Source organism: Dermacentor albipictus, chromosome 7 (genome assembly GCF_038994185.2).
Source record: "Dermacentor albipictus isolate Rhodes 1998 colony chromosome 7, USDA_Dalb.pri_finalv2, whole genome shotgun sequence".
Classification (NCBI taxonomy): domain Eukaryota; kingdom Metazoa; phylum Arthropoda; class Arachnida; order Ixodida; family Ixodidae; genus Dermacentor; species Dermacentor albipictus.
In genome coordinates this window covers 47,471,413-47,493,532 of record NC_091827.1, presented here as the reverse complement: position 1 = coordinate 47,493,532, position 22,120 = coordinate 47,471,413, and the positions used below count along the sequence as shown (strand labels likewise).

Sequence of the window (22,120 nt, the reverse complement as noted above, 5' to 3'; positions counted from 1 at the left end):
TTTCATTAACGGGCACCCAATGCAAGGTACACGGGTGCACTTTTTTTTCATTTTTCTTGCACGCTTACTTTTTTTTTCAAGGTATTTGAACTCTTAATTATATTTAGCTGCTGAAACTTCAGTTACTTAACTCTTGCTTATGTTGTCGTTATGGATGACTTTTTCTTCCAGTTCATCATAACCAAGTAGTTGGCTATTCATGGGCACTTCCAGAAATTAAGTAACTAATTACCAGTAGCAACACCCCTTCCCGCTTCTTGGCTCTCTCTTATTATGTGACTTCCAACTGTAGCAAACTGGCAAGACGGGCTAGTTTGTCAAAGGTCATAGCAATTTATTTATTTATTTGTTTATTAATTTATTTATTTTTGAGGAGCGAGAGCAGACACATGCAAAGAGGGGCAAAAAAAAAATACGAGAGGACAGCGCTTGTAAAACATCCACCCCAGATGGACTTTAAAAAAGTCCATCGTGATAAGCCTCCTACGGAACACTGAAGATATATCCGATATATATATAAACAACACTGCAGTCATATATGTCACGCCTCTACTCGAGATCGTGTTGTTAAACCCAACGAAAACCGAAGAGTGAGGCAAGGCACACGTTGGACACCCTTTATATATATATATATATATATATAAACGAGAAGAAAGGGAGTTGACCGAGGGGCCCGATTTTTACTAGTCATATCATGAGAAGCCAGCAAACACTGACACCAAGGACAACATAGGGGAAATTACTTGTGCTTAATAAATGGAATGAAGAAACGATAAATTAATGGAAATTAAAGTGGATGAAAAAACAACTTGCCGCAGGTGGGAACCGAACCCACCGCGAAGGTTGTGGGTTAGGTTCCAACCTGCGGGAAGTAGTTTTTTCATCCACTTTAATTTCCCTTAATTTATCGTTTCTTCACTCCATTTATTAAGCACAAGTAATTTCCCCTATGTTGTCCTTGGTGTCAGTGTTTGTTGGCTTCTCATGATATGACTATATATATATATATATATATATATATATATATATATATATATATATATATATATATATATATATATATATATATATATATATATAAAGCGGTGAGCACTATGCGCGTACTGCAGTAGGAACGGGCCCCCGGGGGCATCTCGCCCCGAATGACAAGCCCGTTACGGCAGGAGTGAGAGCGGCCAGCCAATATCCGTTCCGTGCCGGGGGCAGCTGCCGCCAGATGCGGGCCGAACGTCAAAACAAACAGCTTCCCCCACCGAGATCGGCCTGCTAAACAAGCTGTCCGTAGTCCTCCGTCAACTCCGCCGGCGGCTCTTCGGAACCCTTCTCGAACAAATCCTTCCGCCCGCCCTGTCTCTCGCGATTGTCTCAAGGAGCGTGGCGAGAGGAATAAGATAGAGAGAGAGATAGAGAGAAGAAGGAGGGAGGGTGAGTGAAGGCGTATGCCCGTCTCTCGCGATGGAGTAGAGTGACGAGAGAAATAATATAGAGAGAGAGATAGAGAGAAGAAGGAGGGAGGGTGAGTGTAGGCGTATGCCCGTCTCGCGTGATGGAGAAGAGTGGCGAGAGGAATAAGATAGATAGATAGAGAGAGAGAGAAAAAAAGAGATATAGAAGAAGGAGGGAGGGTGAGGGAAGGCGTATGCCCGTCTCTCACGATGGAGAAGAGTGGCGAGAGGAATAAGATAGAGAGAGAGAGAGATGAGTGAAGGCGTAAAAACGTCCGGCTCGCCGATTCGAGGGCATGGAGCCAAGGACGCTTGCCGGCCTCTGTTTGGGGCATCGGTATATAGTGCCGACCACGTGACCCGGATTATTGCGGGACGCACATCGAGAAGGTGAAGATCGAGGTGCTTAGCGCAGACGGCGGCGCGCTATCTCTCACTGTAAATAAGAACGCGCGGAGCGTACAGTGACGAGAGATTACCGTGCAGACAAGTGTGACGTATGGCTGCATCCATAAATTCGACCTCCTCTCATTCTTACCTTGAAGAGGCCGCCTTTACCTTGGGAGCTAGCTGTCCAAACACATTGCAACGGAGGCGTGATAGCTTTGATCGGCAGCCATGGGAAATTATTTATTGACGTTTACTTTGTTTAATACGTAACTTTTGCATTTGCGAAATGTTTCCAGCAAACTTTTATTCCTGCACTCAACATGATTTTTCTTTCTTCTTCTAAACGCATGAAAAATGAGAAGAAAAAGGAGATAAACTTGAGAACTACAATTCCTCCGTGAAGACCGGAGCGGATATCACAATAATGTGAACTGCATGAACAAGGAAGCGGCAGGCAAAAAGAAACGCAGAGCAAGAAAGGAAGAATATTGTATATATATATGTATAAATATATATATATAGGAGGCTTCCCTGCGCAGATCTGTAGTGACCTCGTGCTGAATTCACGAACGTTTTCGTTCGTAAGTTTGCTATAGCCATCCTTCATAATACCATGTCGAAGAGCACGTTTGGTTGGGTTTGGGCTCTCACAAACAGTATTAACGTAAGTACTATTTGTCAATACGGGTCCTGATATTTACTCTAAACATTTAGAAAGAGGTTCCTCCGCTTACTGCTGCCTCGTTATCACTTAAATCGTATTTAAAAAAAATTGCGTATCGATCATTGAAGCACCCAGCATATTTGTTTGCGTGGTCTTACAAAAAAGAAAAAAAAGAAGAAACTACAGAACGTCAATTTTACTCGCATGGCACCATCATGAAGCAAGACGCTACAGTTACATCAGTGAGTGAAGCTTCCTGATGGCAACTAAAAGCCCACGCGAATTAAGCGCACAGCAATATAAAGTGGCAAACCAACTAATTGCAATATTGCGGCGAAATCTGAATAAAATCAATGTAGTTGGAAACACTACATTTTCCTTCAGATGTGGAAGAAATAATCGCATGCAAGCTGTAAAATAACAACCATGTGGTCCGCTTTAGATTCTTGTTTATAGATGCTGTTCAGAGGAATGTTTTCTTTTCTTGCTTTTTGAGCATGATTTTCGCAATCGTAAGTATAGTGCTGCAGTGTCGCAAATTTTTCCGGCGCTTACGCGTTGGAATGCATAACCGTAAGGATATTGGTTGCATTCTGAAACTTTTGTAGCGCAGTCTGAATAACGGTCTAATTACTTGTGTTCACGAAAGAAAATAAGTTTATAGGGAGCACAGCATTAGCGATAATCCAGAAGGAAATTGTAGTCCGCATACTACTCTCCTCTTAACAATCGCAGAAAATAGTTTTTCCTTAACTTTATCCGTGAAATGTATTGGTGCTTCCTCCAAGGTTCGAGTGTAGTGTGGTGAAGGTTCTCCGCGAAAAAGAAACGAAAAAAAAAAATATCGATCGCAGGCTATTTCGAAAGGGCAGAATTCTTCCTCCGCTGCTTCGCTTTTTGTGCTTGCTTTATGCGCTGCCGAGGTGGATCTGCCGAGGATCCCGGCCACGTGACACGAAGGGTGTGCGCGGTTAAAGTTAGAACTGGAGCGAGAGGAAAAGTCACGAAATGCATCGGCGCATAAGCCACGCGCACACCTTGGCAGGAGGCGAGGAACGAGCAGGGGGGGGGGGGGGGTGGAGGGGGTCATTGATTCTTTCTCAGTCTAATGACCGTGCACCTGGCGCACGCGGATATTTCTTGCACTGAACTTTGTAAGTTTCTTTCCTTCTTTCTTTCTTTTTTCTTTCTTTCTTTCTTTCTTTCTTTCTTTCTTTCTTTCTTTCTTTCTTTCTTTCTTTCTTTCTTTCTTTCTTTCTTTCTTTCTTATTTTCCTTCCTTCTTTCCTTCCTTCTTTCTTTCTTTCTTTCTTATTTTCCTTCCTTCTTTCTTTCTTTCCTTCTTTCTTTCTTTCTTTCTTTTGCTGACCTTTACGCGCGTTTTCTAAGCTGTGACAAAAATCACGCTATGGAAGGAGGAGGAACTTCAATTAGCATAAAAATAACTGTACGCCGTAGCTTGAAGTTAAGGGGGTTTCATTATTTAGGTGCAATGTACAAAAGGAGTACTTTTTTATATAAGAGTCCCAGCCGGACGATGAAGCAGTCGTAGTACAGCTTTTATATATAGATGAAAAAAAAGACGAAGAATAAATAATGTTGGTGTACGAAGGAGGGCGTAGAAAACAATATAGGTATCATATCTAGCATGTGAATGCAAACGCCTGCAATAAGCGACCTAGAAGAATATTCCGGAAGCTTCGAGAATTGCGGATGGCTACGTTTCACGAACATAATTAATTTGCGTAAACATACATAATGGTCTGCGTTAATTATGTTTTGCCAAAATATTCTTGTGTGCTGCAGCTTAAGGTTTCCAGGAAGTGCGCCTAAAATGCTCTTGATCTTGTTCTCGTATATAGCATACTCTAGGCTCTATTTTAACTAGATGTGAACTGCAAGCGAATGCGTTAAAATTTTAAGTTCATCATATTCTTGAAGACTTGTAAGCTAATTGCTGTGCTAATAGCTAGTTTGCTATTTCAGCTACCTTGCTATTAGACAATGACGCTCGGAATCATTACATTTTTGGTTTTATTATTCTGTCCTGCGTTTTTCTTTTGTTCTTTTCACTTGTTTGGCTGCTTGCGTACACCGGCTTATCTTTGATATGTATTGTTTGGCTAAGCGAGGAGGTGTAGCTGGCGTCACCCACGATGCCAACCTCTGCTAAATACACATTTATAAATTTAAAAAAATCTCCCCAACTCGCTCGTCTTTCTGCCACTATGAACTGAGAAAGGATGTGCACAGAAATCTTTGTTGAGTGCTTCGCTTATCAGACGCCCCAGGTTGGCTGCCACTTTCGTGTATGTTATCCGTGGTGTTAGTGGCCTGTGCGTTGTACTCTAAAAATAAAATAGATTAGGCGTAAGAGAGAACATTGGGAGACGAGTGCGAATGAGGAAATGATATCCTATAGATATTTGTAGTAGCATTAACATCTGGAAGGCTCAGGTAGCAGCAAGAAGCCAGTGCAGTACTGCAGAATGCTTCAACGAGACGCTCTTGATGCTATACAGACAACGATACGAAGAAGCCGGCGCTGAATGCAAAGAAACGATGAGGAAGGCAATTGTTGTTTAAATGAAACGCGAAAAAAAACGAGGCGAAGGGAAATGAAATTGGACTATGACATACCATGTTTATTCGAATACAGGTCGACCTATGATTTTTGGAAATGTTACCAAAAAATGAGCTATCATCCTATATTCGCGAACAAAGCTGGCAAAGGTGCGGAACTCATTGAGGCCCTGCGTCGCACCGGCCGTAAAACTTGCTTTACAGACTGGCTTTAAGGAACACTTCACGTCCGACGCATTCGACAGCACAGTGTGACGACACCGTTTGGGGTGCCAGGCGCCGGCGAAAAAGCCGACGAGGCCAACTTGTCGGGCAATGTGGATGATGACGCAGTTTGTGGCATGCACTAGCGAGATTTATTTACGCGGGTGTCACAGGACGCACTTTTGATTGCGATCGAGCTTGATCCGGATAAAATTTATCGGTCGCCATTGGCTCCTTCGCTCAGTCTGCGAAAGGGAGCCAACCGCGGACGAGAATTTAGATCCAGGTCAGGCTCGATCGCGATCGAGAGTGACCGTGTGACGCCGGTAGCAGTAATACAATTTACGGTAAATGACGGTGTGTTATAGTATAGAAGGATCGACATTTGGGCGAGTTGTCCTGTGTGTTTCCTGCCTTCTGTCATCGTCTTATTGCGCTGCCCCTTCAAGGTGTGTTATAGACAAACTTCACCGTTTTCCCCCAAAAAAGATATGCGTCTACTTATGTTGAAAATACAATATTTCTTTATTTTTCAGACAGTTCACTATATATGAGTCAATCTTTATCGTGTTGGACTATCCTCGAGCAAATACGGCAGCTTTCCTTATGTGGGAATCGAACCAACATTCCTGTACATTCCGCGTGCTGTGCTTCACCATCTAAGCTACCGCGGCGGCAACACACCCGTCCACTATCTTGGGTGTTTGTGTATAGTTCCATGATTATTCCCGAGAATGTTGACGCTAGTAACCTAACGATAATCGCGTTAGATGCTTAGCAATCTAGAGGCCCATGTTTCCATGTGGTTGACGACGAGCATTGTGTAATGCACTTCTGAAGAATATTTCCCTCAGTCGAATTAACTTCTTGATGGCCATAATACAATAATCCATAGACGCACACGCGCGCAAATACACATAAATGTGTAACGTGTCCGGCCAGCCTACCAAACAAATGGCTGATATAGACTTAACTTAATTAGGAGCAAGCCGAGGTTACGAAAACAAAAACGAAAAGGTATTTTGCTGTCAAGAATGCCGTACTGCGTCGGAAAACAGACAAAAATTTCTGTTGCCATCATACGAGTTTGTTCCGGCCCTCTCAGTGAGACGTCTTCCTCGCCTAATGGTACCTAATGGAGTAAAGAGATGGAGGCGCGTTCGGCTTCGCCCCTAAGATCCCCAACACAAGGCAGCCGTTGTCGCAGGACGCTTGGCTGATGGGGTAAGACGCGCTCTATTAGGACCTCCAGGGGACATATCTCTCTCCCCCGCCCCCTCTCTGTCTCTGTCAAATGACCCGCACCCATAATGTAAGGCGGACCGTTCCAGACAGATCCGTCAGCGTCGGCTGAATGAGCCTCATCAAAGGCCGTCGAAATATAGCCCAGGGCTTGTCTTTGCTTTTTTCTCTTTCTCGACCGACCGCAGCTGAACATGGTGTTATCGTTTTATTTTGAAGATACTGCTGCTGCTGCTGCTGATGATGATGGGGTTAATCATAATAATCATGATAGCGATGTCATAATCGTCAGGCTATACTTATGCCAACTGCAGGATGACGGCATCTCCCAATGATCTCAACTTACCCCACTCTTGCGCTAGCTGATTCCAACTTGCCCCTGAGAATTTCCTAATTTCCTCACTCTACACAATTTTCTGCTGTCCTCAAATGCGCTTCCTTAACTTTGGCACCCATTCTATAACTCTAACGGTCCACCGGTTACCGACTCTATGCATTACATGGCCTGCCCAGCTTCGTCTTTTTCTGCTCTTAATGCCAACTAGTATGTCCTTGTTCGCTCTATGATTCACGCCGCTCTCTTCCTGGTTTTTAACCTTATGCCTAACATTTGTCGTTCACTCGATCTTTGCGTGGTCTTTAACTTGTTCTCGAACTTTACTAACCTCCAGGTTTCTGCCCACTACGTTAGTACTGGTAGAATCCAATGACTGTGCACTTCTCTAGAGCGCAGCTCTGAAAGGCCCCTTACTGCGTTGAGCGTCGGCGTGCCTCGGTGTCGTCGGCGTCGTCGGCGTAACCGATCGGCAGAGCAGAGCGAAGGATAAAAGAGCTAACTGTTGGGCTAGTTGGTCATTCATATTTGAAGTAGTAGCTTAGCGGAAATAAAACCACAGACACAAGGAAGACAGACAAGGACAAGCGCTAGACGCTGTCCTTGTCTGTCTTCCTTGTGTCTGTGGTTTTATTTGCGCGAAGGATAAAAGAGCGAACGCGGACCGCAGTGGAAGAAGAAAACCGAAGAGAGCGTGAGGAGGAACGCGGAGGAGGAGGCTACAGTGAATGCCTGAGGCGGAAAGTGGAGGAAGAGGAATGGACGGGAAAGCTTTATGGTCCTGAAGGACACACTTAGCGCGTCGCAGGCGTACCGAATAGTGAGATGCAAAGCTAATCCAACGTTTCTTTATTCTTCTGTAAATTTTCTTCTCATAATGCGGGTATTCTGTAAGTAATGGACCTATATAGACGTACTCCTGTACAGACTCTCGATGCTGACTGGCGATCACGAATTCTTGTTTCCTTGCCATGCTACGGGACATTGTCTTTCTATTCTGCATATTAATCTAAACTAGCGCTTTGTCGGTTCAGGTCCTCGAGTTATGTGTTGCACTTCGTCTCCAGTGTTGGAGAACAGGACAATGTCATCTACAAACTAAAGGTTGCTGAGATATAGGCCATTGATCCTCACTCCTATGCCTCGCCACTCTAATAGCTTGAATAATACTTCTACGCACACAATGAATTGCATTGAAAAGATTGTGTCTCCTTGCCTGAAAACTTTCTTGATATGCAATTTTCTACTTTTCTTGAGGAGAATCGAGGTAGCTGTGGAACCTTTGTTGATATTTTGGTGCACGTATGACTCTTGTGCTCCTTGATTACGCAATGCCTCCACGACTACGGGTGTCTACTAAATCAAATGCATTTTCATAATCTCTAAAAGCTATACATAAAGCTTAATTGTACTCCACAGCTTTCTTATTTGCCTGACTGATGACATGGCCGTGATCGATTGTAGAATAGATCTTTCTGAAGCCGGCCTATAGGTTTGGTTGATTGAAGTCAAATGTTGCCCTCATTCTATCGGAAGTTATCGTGGTGAATATATTATAGAGTACGGAAAGCTAGCGGGCCTATAATTCTTCGATTCTTTATCCCCTCCCTTCTTATGGATTAGTATGATGTTGGCCTTCTAGCTCTGTGGTACACTTGAAGTCTTGAGGCACGGCGTATAAAGGGCCGCAAGCTTTTCAGTCAATCAATCAATCAATCAATCAATCAATCAATCAATCAATCAATCAATCAATCAATCAATCAATCAATCAATCAATCAATCAATCAATCAATCAATCACTTTTCAAGCATAATATCTAATCTACATTTGATCCAATGAACTGTTATTTTTTCATCTTGTCCTACCGCTTTTCTCTGGTACATTTCTTGCAAAGTCCTTCTAACTTCATCGCTAGTTATATAAGGAGCCTCTGTATCTGTTTCCCCACTGTTTCTAATGAAGGTAGCGTGGCTGCTCTCGGTACTGTACAGGCCAGCGTATGATCATTCTGCTCCTTTTACTATAATAATGTAATATTAGCTTGAACTCAAATAACACTTCATAGTTAATTTTTACAAGTGGTCAGAAATACAGTCAAACAGGTGCAAACCTTCGGGCGATTTCGTTTGATACAGTTATTGGGATCATGGCGCTTCGGTGACGCGGACAAGGATGAACAACAAGGACGGGCGCTCATAATCCTTGAAGCTATTTATTGTCCGCGTCACCTATACGCAACGATCTCAATAAAGGTAAACAGGTTGCTTTCAGATTTTTTTGTGTAGAACTGTGTGTAAGCATTACAGGCTTAACAACGGTTAGCAACATGCATATCATTAAGTTTCCGTGGTAGCTGGTAAACCACTGCAGTTAAGGGACGGCCCAAAACGCTTAGCAAGGAACAAAGACATCTTTGCTGGTCGTCAACAGCGTACAGCCTGACAAGCGAACAATATATTCAGGACGTCAATGTAGGACGAGAGCACTACCAAAAGTTCGCAGAAGTACACAAAAAAATAAAAGCAGCACAGTGGAGCTGCAGCAAACGGGATGGCAGCGGCAACCAGAGAACTCAGGGAGCGTACGTAAATACTATGACGAGACGAACGGATATATATTGAGCCAAAACACAGCACCACACACACACAGGCAGACGCGCAGACTCACCCACTCACTCACTCACTCACTCTCTCTCTTGCTCACACACACACACACACACACACACACACACACACACACACACACACACACACACACACACACACACACACACACACACACACACACGCACGCACGCACGCACATAAACACACACACGCACACACGCACGCACGCACACACACACACACGTGTTCTATTTCCCTCTCTCTTACACACACACGCAGTGAATGATCTATAGAAGGCGCAAGGAGGAGTGTTCGCAATGTGCCTGGGGCGATGACGAGAAAAATAGAGTATGAACAGACACGCGAGGAGTGGGAAACGACCCTGCGGTGCGGAAGATGAAGTGCGAGAAGTGGAGACGAAAAGGAGAGACCGAAGCTATCGACTTTGATCAAGGGAGTAGGGAAGAGCAGGCGACGGAGACGGAACGGGAGATGAAAAAGAGAAATAAGTATATGAAGAAGAAATGCGGCGTGTTGCGGGAGGAAGAGAAATGAACGGAGCATCATTAAGGGCACCCGTGCAGCATGCTGCCTTAGGAATGGAAATCGGGAAACCAGGGAGAGGATATGGCTCGGAGTACAGGCGAAAGGGGAATAGCTACAGAAGGCAGCAGAGAAATAGAATTGAGAAGCACGCGTATCCCTACAGAGCTACACGGGGCGATTCGTGATTAAAAGGTACCGGGCAAGATAAGGAGAATTGGGAGAATAGGGATGTGGAATCGAAGTCAATGGAGGAAGAGGAGGAATGGCCGCGACGGAAGACAGCGGAGAGAAAGAAAAGAGGACAAAAAAAAGGAACATCCCGTCTTTCGCTGCTGAATCCCGAACGCTGCACCCCGTGTATGCGGAGAGGGCGCAGCAAAACGAAGGGAAATATGGATGCAAGGGAGAGTGTATCGACGTGGATATGGGAGGTGAAAGAGGAACGGCGCCAACGTCAGATTGTGGATATCAAAAAAAAGAAAGAAAGAAAGAAAGAAAGAAAGAAAGAAAGAAAGAAAGAAAGAAAGAAAGAAAGAAAGAAAGAAAGAAAGAAAGAAAGAAAGAAAGAAAGAAAGAAAGAAAGGAGCACCGAGCCATCGGCTGCCAAGTCCTAGGCTGTATGTACCACGCGTACAACAGGAGGGGGTCGGTCGATCCCGTGTGAGAGGAGGCGATGGGGCGGGGTACTATCGTGGTCGCTTGATTGCGCTCGTTTGTTCGGCGCTCCCGAGCACCTGCGGAGCCCTTCCCGATCTCCCGAACGTCTTTCTTCCCTCTTTGGGGAGGGAGCCAGCTAGGGAACGAGCGTGCCACATAGCCAGTTGAGGCGCGGAGCGTAGGTCATCTCGGAAACGTGGCTCCCGCTGTTATCAGGCCCGATTTCCGATCTCGTTGCTTCTGCTGATATTTTGGACGGTAATTTTCAACTCTCTCTCTCTCTTTCTGTCACTGTCTGCCTCTCCTATTTTTTTTCATTTGACATAGTTTCCGAACAGATATTTCCGCTCTGCGTGTGGTTGCATCCAAGAGAAGCATTGGGACTACAGAAACTGCCAACTTTAGCCTCATTCTTTTCGTCAACGGGCAACCCTGCGCTCCTCCGAACTCGCTCGGCAACGGGCATCCCTATCGAAATAATGTTTAGTTGTTTTGTTCACCTCAAACGAAGCAGTCGGTTCTTTTTTGACCTACCATAATTTCCTCAGGGACAGTGTACATTTCGCAGAAACAGGCTGGCGAGAATATTTCACCGAATGTCGACGCATACGTCACGGCTCAAAGGAGTTCTGACAAGTATTCTCTAAGTTCTCGAAACTACACCAAGAGCATATTGCAAGTAAAGTAATCACACTTGGAAAACGGCCACTGTAACAACGTGGGCATTTGGACGAGTTGGCACGGTTTCATGAAAAGTGGAAAGTAGCGCGAAACAACAGGGACAGAGAAATATAGAACGGAGTCCACGAGCGCTTAACTTTACGTTTCTTTGAAAAAGCTGTTAGTGGCGAGTAAGCCCTTGTGGTGTCCTTTCTACTTCTGTGTCCATGTTGCTCCGCGCTACCTTGAGCTTTATCGCGGAGCAAATATGAAGATTGTGAAACGCGTTTAACATATTTTAACATTGGCAAAGTTGGCGTCGCAACGCGGGCGACAGGGTTGTGTCGTCATAACACAACAAAGTTTGTTGACGTTGCGTAAAAGGTAATGCTAGGTAGGACGAGATTGCTTTTAATATGATTGACTCGGTTTAGCGTCCCATAGCGACGTTAGGATCTATGAGAGACACTGTAGGATGGAAGACTACAGAACAACTCTGACCTCATGGGGCCCTTTAAAGAGCCCATGAATTTAGATACACGAGTGTGTTATGTTATATGTTGGAAATGCGCGTAAAGAAAACCATCTCGAAGCGATAGCTGTGATGCAACTTTATAACGTTTGGGTGCTATTAGTAATCTAAAAGATCTAAGAGTTATTATTAGGTACACATCTTACATGGCGTAGTTCTTTAAGTACAGCGCAACGTTAAGCTACAGATCTCATCAGGGCGTGCTTTTTGCGCGAGTAACGTTGGGTTGAGTCCAACGCACGCACGTATATTATTTGTTACTTTATTTCGAGAAGACATTATATATATTATATACATACTATATATTATATAGCCGCATGCACGCAGCTGCATAATGATGGCACACTCCGCGCCGTAGTCAGTGAATTGACAGCGACGATGAAGACATGCAGATGTGGGTCTCGTTTGCTTAGGCGCCCTGTCAGGTGGTGATATTGTTCATTTTATTTTTGTTTCTGTTGCCGCCACGGCCCAGGAGAATTACCGGGCGGTGCGAGTTGAAACGGCAAGCATACAAACAAAAATAACAACAAATAAGTAAGCAATATAACGTATCAATGTTTCCTAATTATGCGATCTCACCCAACGCCTTTACAGCAGGGAGTTATAGACAATGGCTGCAATCTCTCTTGGAAGATGGTTTCATTTCAGAGTTGTTCTCTCAAAAAAATAGTAACTGACGTAGAGTCTCGTTACTATCTGATCTGATTATCACTGCACGGCGATTACCAAAGCCGATGTTTTAATAAGGTTGAAAACTCGGGTCGCTGCGCGGGGAATGACTGCGATAAAAATGTGAAGTCGCGCCAAACACGCCATTGCTCTAAGTACTGAAAGGGATAGATTAGCTTTCACAGAGGGTGCGCCAACCATACCGCTATATAATGTGAAAATACGAATCGCACTGAACAGTCGTCGGTGATTGATTAGCGTCACCAAAATGGCGACATAGTTACGGAGCTTGCCGTGGTCGCGCTGTTGTGCTATCGTTAAAAGGGCCCGCGGCGTTTTCTTATGTAATAGAGCCGCAGGATGGCGTGTTCATTACAGTCTTACGGGGCAGCAGCCGATACGAGGTAATTCATCAGCAATGCGGCGGTCGCAAACCCGGCTTCTTTATGTCCTACTTATCCCAGTTACGATCGAAGAGGGGGACAAGGGTTCGGAGGCGCATCGGGGGATAAATTAGCCCCGTCGCGTGTTATGTCTCCGCTGCCATTATCGGGCGTCGCGTAGTACATACCGGCTGCTTTGAGCCTCGATAATATCCATAAACAATCTCTGGCGTATGTGACGCACGCGGAACCATTTCTTTACCTGACAGAACAATTATTGCCGACACCATATACGCGTATTACAGCCATATATATATATATATATATATATATATATATATATATATATATATATATATATATATATATATATATATATATATATATAGAGAGAGAGAGAGAGAGAGAGAGAGAGAGAGAGAGAGAGAGAGAGGACATGTGTGCTTCATAAAGAGATGCAACCCACTGTGGTTTCTTAGTGGATATATGGTGTTGGGCTGCTAAGCACGAGGTCGCGGGATCGAATCCCAGCCACGGCGGCCGCATTTCGATGGGGGCGAAAAGCAAAACACCCGTGTATTTAGATTTAGGTGCACGTTAAAGAACACCAGGTGGTCCATTTTTCCGGTGTCCCCCACTGCGGCGTGCCTCATAATCGGGAAGTGGTTTTGGCACGTGAAACCCCATAATTTATTGAAATGAATTCAATAGATGTAGGCTTATAGCGGCAACGTGTACTAGGCTTTGACGCGTTTCGAACCTTTAAAATTTGTCTCTCTTCACGCGTTCGATGAAAACCAGGTGCAAAACAAAACAATTCACGCTTGCATCGTGTCGGAAAACAAAAGGGGGTCGAATTCGTGTTCTATACAATGTACACAATGTAGCGATAGCTGAATTCGGCAACGAGCTACTTTATCGCGCGGCACTTTTAGGATAGTCAAAAAAGCGCGCAACATACACGTTCCTACACACGCACGTACAAGCGTGCAGGGAGGCTTCACGGAGTTTGTATTCTGCATTGAGTTAAGCAAAACTTTAAGGCTCAGTTTGCTGTATTCGTTGCCATTACAATAAACGTTGCTTGCTGTATTTAGGCAACGCGTAGATGTACCTGAATACAAAACGATGTGTTATTAATGTAAACCAAAAGTAATCCGGCCTCGTACGTGCGAGCTAATGCTGCTCGGATAATTGCGCGCCGTGAAAACCGGTGCCCCTGCAACGTTTTTTTTCTTTTAGAGCTTCATTTTTGACGCTATTTTAATAGCACTGGTATTAGATTGAATGAATTAGCCTAGCCTTACACATACGCAGTTCTGAATATTGGAAAGCACCGAAGCGTTACTAACGTAATTCCCATCATTTTTTTTTCATTTATCCACACCTTTCTATAGTCCCTTTTGATGGCGGTTTCAGGTGCGCTCGCGCCAGCTTCATTTACGGACAGTGCTGAAAAGCTCGTCGCCTACTGCGTTACACTCGACAAGTCAATTCTAGGAAGCCGCGCAAAGTCGAGAAAGGTGCCTCGAGAAAGCTCGAGAAATTGTCGTCAACCCGACCGTAGCACGAAGCTACGAGCTGTCGAGTTGTCTCGGCAACTGTGCTTCGAGTTGGCGTCGCTCTGCGATCTGTTACCCTCCTAGTTAAGGGCTCATTCACACCGGCGACTGACAGTGGTCGCAAAGCGACCAGTCGCAAATGGTCGCAAACGGTCGCCTTTCTTGAAAAGCGACCATTTTGGGCCAGTCGCTCTCTGCGCGATTTTTCAGTCGCGCGACCGTGGTCGCAAAACTGATAAACCAATCAGCGGCGCACCGGAAGTGATCTTTCGTGTGTCTACATCCGGCCTCCTCCGGCGTCGCGTTCAAATTCCGCCGTGGATTCCGAGAGTTCTCGCTGAGAACGATAATCTCCGGGATTGCGACTTGCGGGTCGCGCTCAGCCGGGCTTGCCGGTGTGAACATCAGTCGCCTTCGGTCGCTTTTTGATTGCGAGTCGCAAACGGTCGCGCGACCTCCTCAAGTCGCCGGTGTGAGTGAGCACTAACTCAGATGGTAGAGCGACCGTGCCGGTAAGGCGCGTTGGTCCAGGGTTCGATATCGAGAACCAAGACAAACTGTTCAACCACAACGAAGCTTTCTTTGTGATAAACCCGCGCGGTTCTCCTTTGTAGCTTCGCGCGACATACAGACGAGTGGATGAAGCTTTTTTTTTCGTGCAATATGCTTAGTGCTGAGTGAGGTGCGAGAGAAAGATCTTTCACCCGCATCCAGATCAGGAAATCGCGCATTTCTCGCTCTTATGGTTGACAGGTGCGGATCTCGGTTTCCACTTATTCGACGCATTACGCAAAGCAGGGTGAACTACAGGCCTCGGGAGACCGCGTTTTATCCATGACAACTGCAACAAGCGGCTGGAATAGCGTATAGCGTAATAGCGTATAGCGTAATAGCGTATAGCGTAATAGCGTATAGCGTAATAGCGTATAGCGGAAGCCACGCGTCATGTTCAATTGGGGTTTTACTTATCATACAATATTAAATAATGGGGTTTTACGTGCCAAAACCACTTTCTGATTATAAGGCACGCCGTAGTGGGACTCCGGATATTTTGGCTACCTAGGGGTTCTTTAACGTGCACCTAAATCTAAGTACAGGGGTGTTTTAGCATTTCGCCCCCATTGAAATGCGGCCGCCGTGGCCGGGATTCGATCCCGCGACCTCGTGCTCAGCAGGCCAACACCATAGCCACTGAGAAACCACGGCGGGTTATCATACAATAGACTGGCTGTCCCAACTGCGTGTCACTGTGTGTATGTGGGTGTGTGGGAGTGTGTGTGTGTGTGTGTGCATGTGTGTGTGTGTGTACGTGTGTGTGTGTGTACGTGTGTGTGTGTGGGTGTCTGTGTGTGTGTGTGTTTGTGCCCGTGTGTGTGTGTGTACGTGTGTGTGTACGTGTGTGTGTACGTGTGCGTGCGTGTGTGAACATGTTTGAGAAAAAAAAAGTCCGTTTCTACGCAGTGCGTCACGTTCACACTGCACTCCAACGCCGGTTTTGAACCTGTTTCCCAAACATACCGGCGAAAAAAGTTGACCGAACGTCAACTGTTGAGCGCACGAAACAAGGGAGAAAAAAAAAACATGTCATAGTTGTTAGCACTGGAAATTTCGGAAGATGGATCGCGTCGGACCAATGGCGGCGGAGACGGATCGCCTCTCGCGTGTGGTAGAACGGCAGCACACGTGTCGCTCGTGGGCGCCCGTATATCCTAAGCTCACGAGCACCGGTCGCATAAACAAGTCAGTGCGAGGAGGAGTGTAGGATGGGGGAGAGGAGGGTGGTGGAGGAGCGCGGGGTTGCTGGGACTGTTCCGGCCATCTGCTGCCGGTCCAAGGCGCCAAACGCGGTGCGCACAGCAGCTATAGGCACGGCCGTCATCTTGCAGTGCGGTCTCCCCCTTCTTTCTCTCCTCAGAGTTTCTTGTAATGTGCCTTACACTATACAGCAATAACGAAAAAAACTGCCAGAGTTGGTCGTTTCATATGACGCTTCTCTCGCTTTCGCGAGCTTTTCTTTCTCTTTTTCTAACCTAACACTATCGTTATGCAAAACGCGTCTGTACGTGAAAAGCGGCTGTATGCATTGCAGTAAGAATGCACAATATACGAGCATAGCGTGAACAAGCAAATAACAAAAGATAACTGTTATAATGCCAATGTCATGCAGCCAGCATACGTGGAATGTAAGCAGCTGCTAAAGGATTGCCTTCGTTCGCGCGTTTAATTATCAGTTTCGACCTTTTCGTTTGTCGCTATATATGGACTTGATATGGCGAGCATAATTGATGACTTGCCGGTGACGTTTTTCTCGCGAGTATTTCTTTTTTTTCATGTCTCTAACGAAAGCTGTGATGCTGGAAAAAAAAAGCACAGAATTGTGACAAGAAAATATGAACCGCGCAACGAGCGACTGGAAAAAATAATAATTCTGTAATGTCATAACTTTAAGGGACACCTATGAGGGCTACGATGTTGATAAGAGAGCGAACAAAGAAAGCCAATCCACTAATTCAGATTCACCCTACAATGTTCAGCACATAGCTTCTTATACCTCCAAATTATGAGCTGGAAGCGAGGCAAACTTAATGCATAAGCGGTTCTTCTGTATATATATATATATATATATATATATATATATATATATATATATATATATATATATATATAGATTTATATATATATATATATATATAAATCGGCGTTGTTCCTACGCAGATTTTAGGTAATATTTCAAATTGACCATTTTGAAATAAAAGCACGGTTAAAATTAAATTATGGTGTTTTACGTGCCAAAACCACTTTCTGATTATGAGGCACGCCGTATTGGAGGACTCCGGAAATTCCGACCACCTGGGGTTCCTTAACGTGCACCTAAATCTAAGCACACGGGTGCTTTCGCCCCCATCGAAATGCGGCCGCCGTGGCCGGCATTGGATGCCGCGATCTCGTGCTCAGCAGCCCAACACCATAGCCACTGAGCAACCACGGCGGGTAAAAGCACGGCTCTTCCGGAGACTTGACTTAAGTGGTGGCAGCAACACCTGAACCGGTGATACGGGGCATTTAGTCGGCAATTAACGAAAATCCTTTAAAACAACCTTTAAATGTTTCGGTTCAGCGGGCTCATCGCAGTTGTGGAATTGAAGCGAGCTCTCCGCACAACCCATATCAACTTTTCGATCTGAAAAACAAAACAGAAAAATTAGATTGCCTGCGAGACTATGGTACGACGAATTTCGGCTAATCGGAGCGCGCGAACGCGGAAAATGGGAAGCTGCAGGAAGCGCGAAGTCCCGCCCTACGAGTCGACGTTCAGCTTACGTCACACAGCAGCGCGGGCCGCGCCAGCGCAGCTGCGGCTCCGACTCCTAGCTGTCGCAGCTGGCGCGATGGCCTGCTCGCTCGCTGCGGCGTTTCTGCACCGGGTTCAGTGGGTTCGACTCCCACCGGCGGCAAGTTACCTCTTCATCCACTCTCAGTTTCATTTTCTTCATTCTCTGCACTTCAATATCAACCACAGCTAATTTCCCCTATACACCTCTCCTTGGCTGCATCGCCTGTCTGTATATGGTCACCATTAACACAGAGTCGAGCCCCTCCGTTTCCCTTTTTCTATCGTTTACATATACGTGTACCTCTACCACGTGACCTGCTTCCCACACTTCACAGGCATACATCTTTCTTTTTTCTCCCCACTTTGGTACTTCTAATGCTAACGTATCAGAAACGCTAACGGTTTTCCTTCTGTCTCGTCTCGCACCCCATTGAGGTGCATTCTGACAGCGTCTCGTAGAACTATCTGACACGAGCGAAGAATGCGAGGAACTGCCACGTGACGTAAGCACCAGACATTTCCAAAAAAAAAAAAGGAAAAAGAGAGCGATCTTGGCACGAGAGAAGCATATGCGTGCAATCTTGTCCTATTGGTTAGAGCATTGAGCTGCGGTCCCGGAGGACAGAGCTTGGAAACCCACCAGTGGCACGCAACGTCCTTTCTTTACGGCGCTACATAGACCTGCTGCACGCAATTCGGAGGTAATCTAACAGGAAACGCGAGGTGTGTCGAGAGCACGTGACCGCGGCACGGTATACGTCCGAAAGGGTAGGCTCGATAAGAGATAACGAGGTGTAGAAACGGTCACTTTAGTAAACGACAGTGTGCAAGGCCACCCGCAACGCACATTCACGTTGGCTGTCGAGCCGTCGCAATCTAATGGCGAAGTCGGCGAATCGCAATGGGGCGCATTGGAGCTGCACCGAAATTCGCCGTTTCATCGAATCATCATTGCCCCACGGAGCCCGGGTGCGCGCCGGTGCCATTTGCCGAATTCGCCGGAAGTACGTTATCGCGTGTAGTTTATATAAGGGAGTGAGTCAGCGGCGCTAAGGTCTGGGCGATTTTTTGGTTTGTTTCGTTCTGCTTTGTTTTTCAATCATATCCGAGACGGAAGGCATACGCGCCCTTTATCTTATCTGCGAACCACGTGGACGCATCGTTACACTACGATCGATCGGCGCAGTAGCGGAGCGAAGGCAGCGATGAGCTTTGAGAAGAAAAAAAAAAGAAAATATCGTTGCGCATTGTTGAACATATTATTTCGCTACTAAGAAAAAGAAGATTACTGACAATAACAAATAAGCAAATTATACTGCTGCCGCAACTATATTATGGTTTACGCTTTCTCGTTTCTTTTTTCGCTTAATGTTTTCTTCTTTCGTGGTTTGCATTGACAAGATCCAGGTTCTTATGTTTTTTCATTTTATCAGCGGTTTCGCTGCGGCGCTGGAGACTGCGGCGTACCGTATGTGAACGGCGAAACCCCTTCTTTGTAAGGGATCGTTCAGCGCAAAGTAAAGCAGTTTATACATCAAAAGGCCTCAAAGGACGTGTCAGGGGTACTATACACACAGGTCCCAAAATACTTCCGGCTAACCCTGTTTTCTGGTTAAGCGTTGTGCAACAAGTTACAATACAGCCTATAAAGATATAGAGCTATCCAGCTGGCACCAGTTCTGTTGTAGAGGTAAAACTGTTACACATGTATTTTACTGCTACGTGTACAACGAGAAAGCTACGTACATGAGTTCGACGTATCGCTTGCGTTCCTTATATCTTTGCACATTATAGAACATGTATATATATTAAGCTGCGGGATAAAAAGAAAAGCACAGTCACCTAAGTATCCCTACATCATTTTAATGCGAAAACATAATGACTTCTCTAATTGATTCGTTGCGTCCAATATACGTAACGTCATACATTGTAACGTGTCCTTCACAGCTCTGCCATAACTCACCTTATTCCACCTTGCTCTAATTTGTACCAACCTAAATCCACCTTTTTATTTTATTTCAGAATGCTGCCGGCTTCCATTTGGAAGCCCAGGCAGGAGTGGTACAACATCACGTGATTTCAAACTTTTTCCTCAAGGGGATAAAAAAAATAAAAAGAGTAAAAAAAAACAGTCTAATAGGCAAAGTAAACATACGCAAATACACAAAAGAAATACAATGATGCCGTCACATTGCTGCCAATAGCAAAGGCGTAATAAATGAGTCATCAGAATTTGTAACAAGCAAAGGTACAGTGAATGCATGACATTACAAGCACGTCTGTACTGCAGATAAGAAGGAATCTGGAGTGGCTGAGTTGACCACGCTTTGCGGAAGAGCGTTCCATTCGCGAATTGTCTTGGGCAGGAAGGAATAAAGATATGCGTTTGTTCTAGCGCGCGGCAATAATATTGTTTGATTGTGCTTACCTCTGGTCAGTCGCGATTTGTTAAATTGCATGTAGTTGTCAAATCTCATTTTAGTGTGGTTGTTAACTATGTTATACATTGCTTGTAGACGGTGCATTTTGCGACGAGTTTCTAGTGTCTGGAGCCCAGATCGCAACCTTAAAGAGGTGACTGAAATGCGCCAATTGTAAGCATTGTAGATAAATCTAAGAGCTTTTTTTTGTACTCTTTCGATAATGTCTATACCAGCCTTTGTGTGAGGGTCCCAGACTATATCGGAATACTCGAGTGTTGGCCTAATAATTGCCTTATATGCAGTTAATTTGGTAGCACTAGTGCAGTTTTTAAACGGTGCTTTAATAACCATAACTTTTTCATTGCTGCCGCAGAAACATACCTAACGTGAGCGGTATAGCTCATCTTGGAATCAATTGTAATTCCAAGATATGTGAATTCCTCTACCTGTTTAATGTCCATATTATTTATCGTGTAAGTGCAAATTAGCGGATTTTTTTTTTACGTGTAATAACCATGTGCGCGCATTTCGAGATGTTTAGGGCCATATGCAACTGGATACACCAGTCGTGTATTGCTATTAGATAGTCAGTTAAGCTAGATTGGTCATCCACAGATTGAATGCTCGAGTAAACAATACAATCGTCCGCAAAAAAGCGACACCGCAGGGAAAATTTGCAAACCAGGTCATTTAGGTAGATAAGGAAAAGAAGTGGCCCTAAAACCGAGCCCTGTGGAACGCCTGAAAGTACAGAGGCGAGCGATGAATTCGAAGCACCTATGCTGACAAATTGTTTTCGATGCGTCAAGTACGAATCAAGCCAACGCAAAATTTGTTCGTTGCGTATGATGCTGTTTAGCTGTATCATCATTTTTTTGTGTGAAACCCGATCGAAGGCTTTCTCGAAATCTAAAAAAATTCTTCCATGCTCCAATTTGTACCAACCTTAATCCACTTTCATTCACCTTAATTCACTTTACCTCACCTCATTTCACTTTATTCCACCTTCAGTAACCTTAATCGAACTTGTTCCAATTTTAATTCACTTTGCTTCCTATTTATTACGCATAATTACTACTAATAGTAGTGTTACAGTTGATATCGCATCGACCATCAACAAAAAATGGAAGTGCCATCTTTTTCGAACTAACTTGTGCCATACTTCCTTTTTGCCAAGAAGAGCCATTGAATGGAACCGCCTTCCCACCTCCACAGTCTCAATTTGTGACACCACTAACTTCAAAGTCGCCATTGAAAGTGCCTTAAAGTTTGATTTTCCATTTTTCCCTTTACTGCAATTATTGCATATTTTTACCATTCCTTTCTGTTGTGCCTACTAGACCTTGAAAGTATGTATAATAAATAAATAAATAAATAAATAAATAAATAAATATACGTTGTTACACCATTTACCATCTTTTTTATTACAATTGACGCCTTAAGAGACGCTGATGACGTGACATTAATTTTTGGTAACACTCGTTTCGGACCACCGGCTTTCCTGCCTCATGCACCATATACAATGCTGTCACATTAATAATTTTTCTTGCTTAACTTGCCGGTGTATAATGCATGACGGAAGTTTTTTTTTTTGGAATCATGTACACGCTGCTGCCATAGCCCAACTGAACGGTCTCTTACGTCCGGATCATAAGGTTCCAAGTTGCATACGGCGTCACTCATACTGCCAGCTGTGTAATTATCGAGCAAAACCACTACTTTTGCCCCGCCTACTTCTTCAATATTAGCAGATGTACATGCTGGCGACATGTGTCAAATACGGTGAGTTGCACTGGTATGATAGCACGTTCCCAACGGCCTAATCCTTTTACCCTACTTTTGCTATTGCCCAAGAATTAAAACTACACCGTGCCTGTTCTTCGC

General features: G+C 44.8%; 1 protein-coding gene across 6 annotated transcripts in view; it reads right to left on the bottom strand.

Annotated features, from left to right (window-relative positions):
* Calx (sodium/calcium exchanger 3) overlaps nt 1-22,120 on the bottom strand; it is a 339,781-nt gene that overhangs the window by 112,454 nt on the left and 205,207 nt on the right. The window lies entirely within an intron of this gene.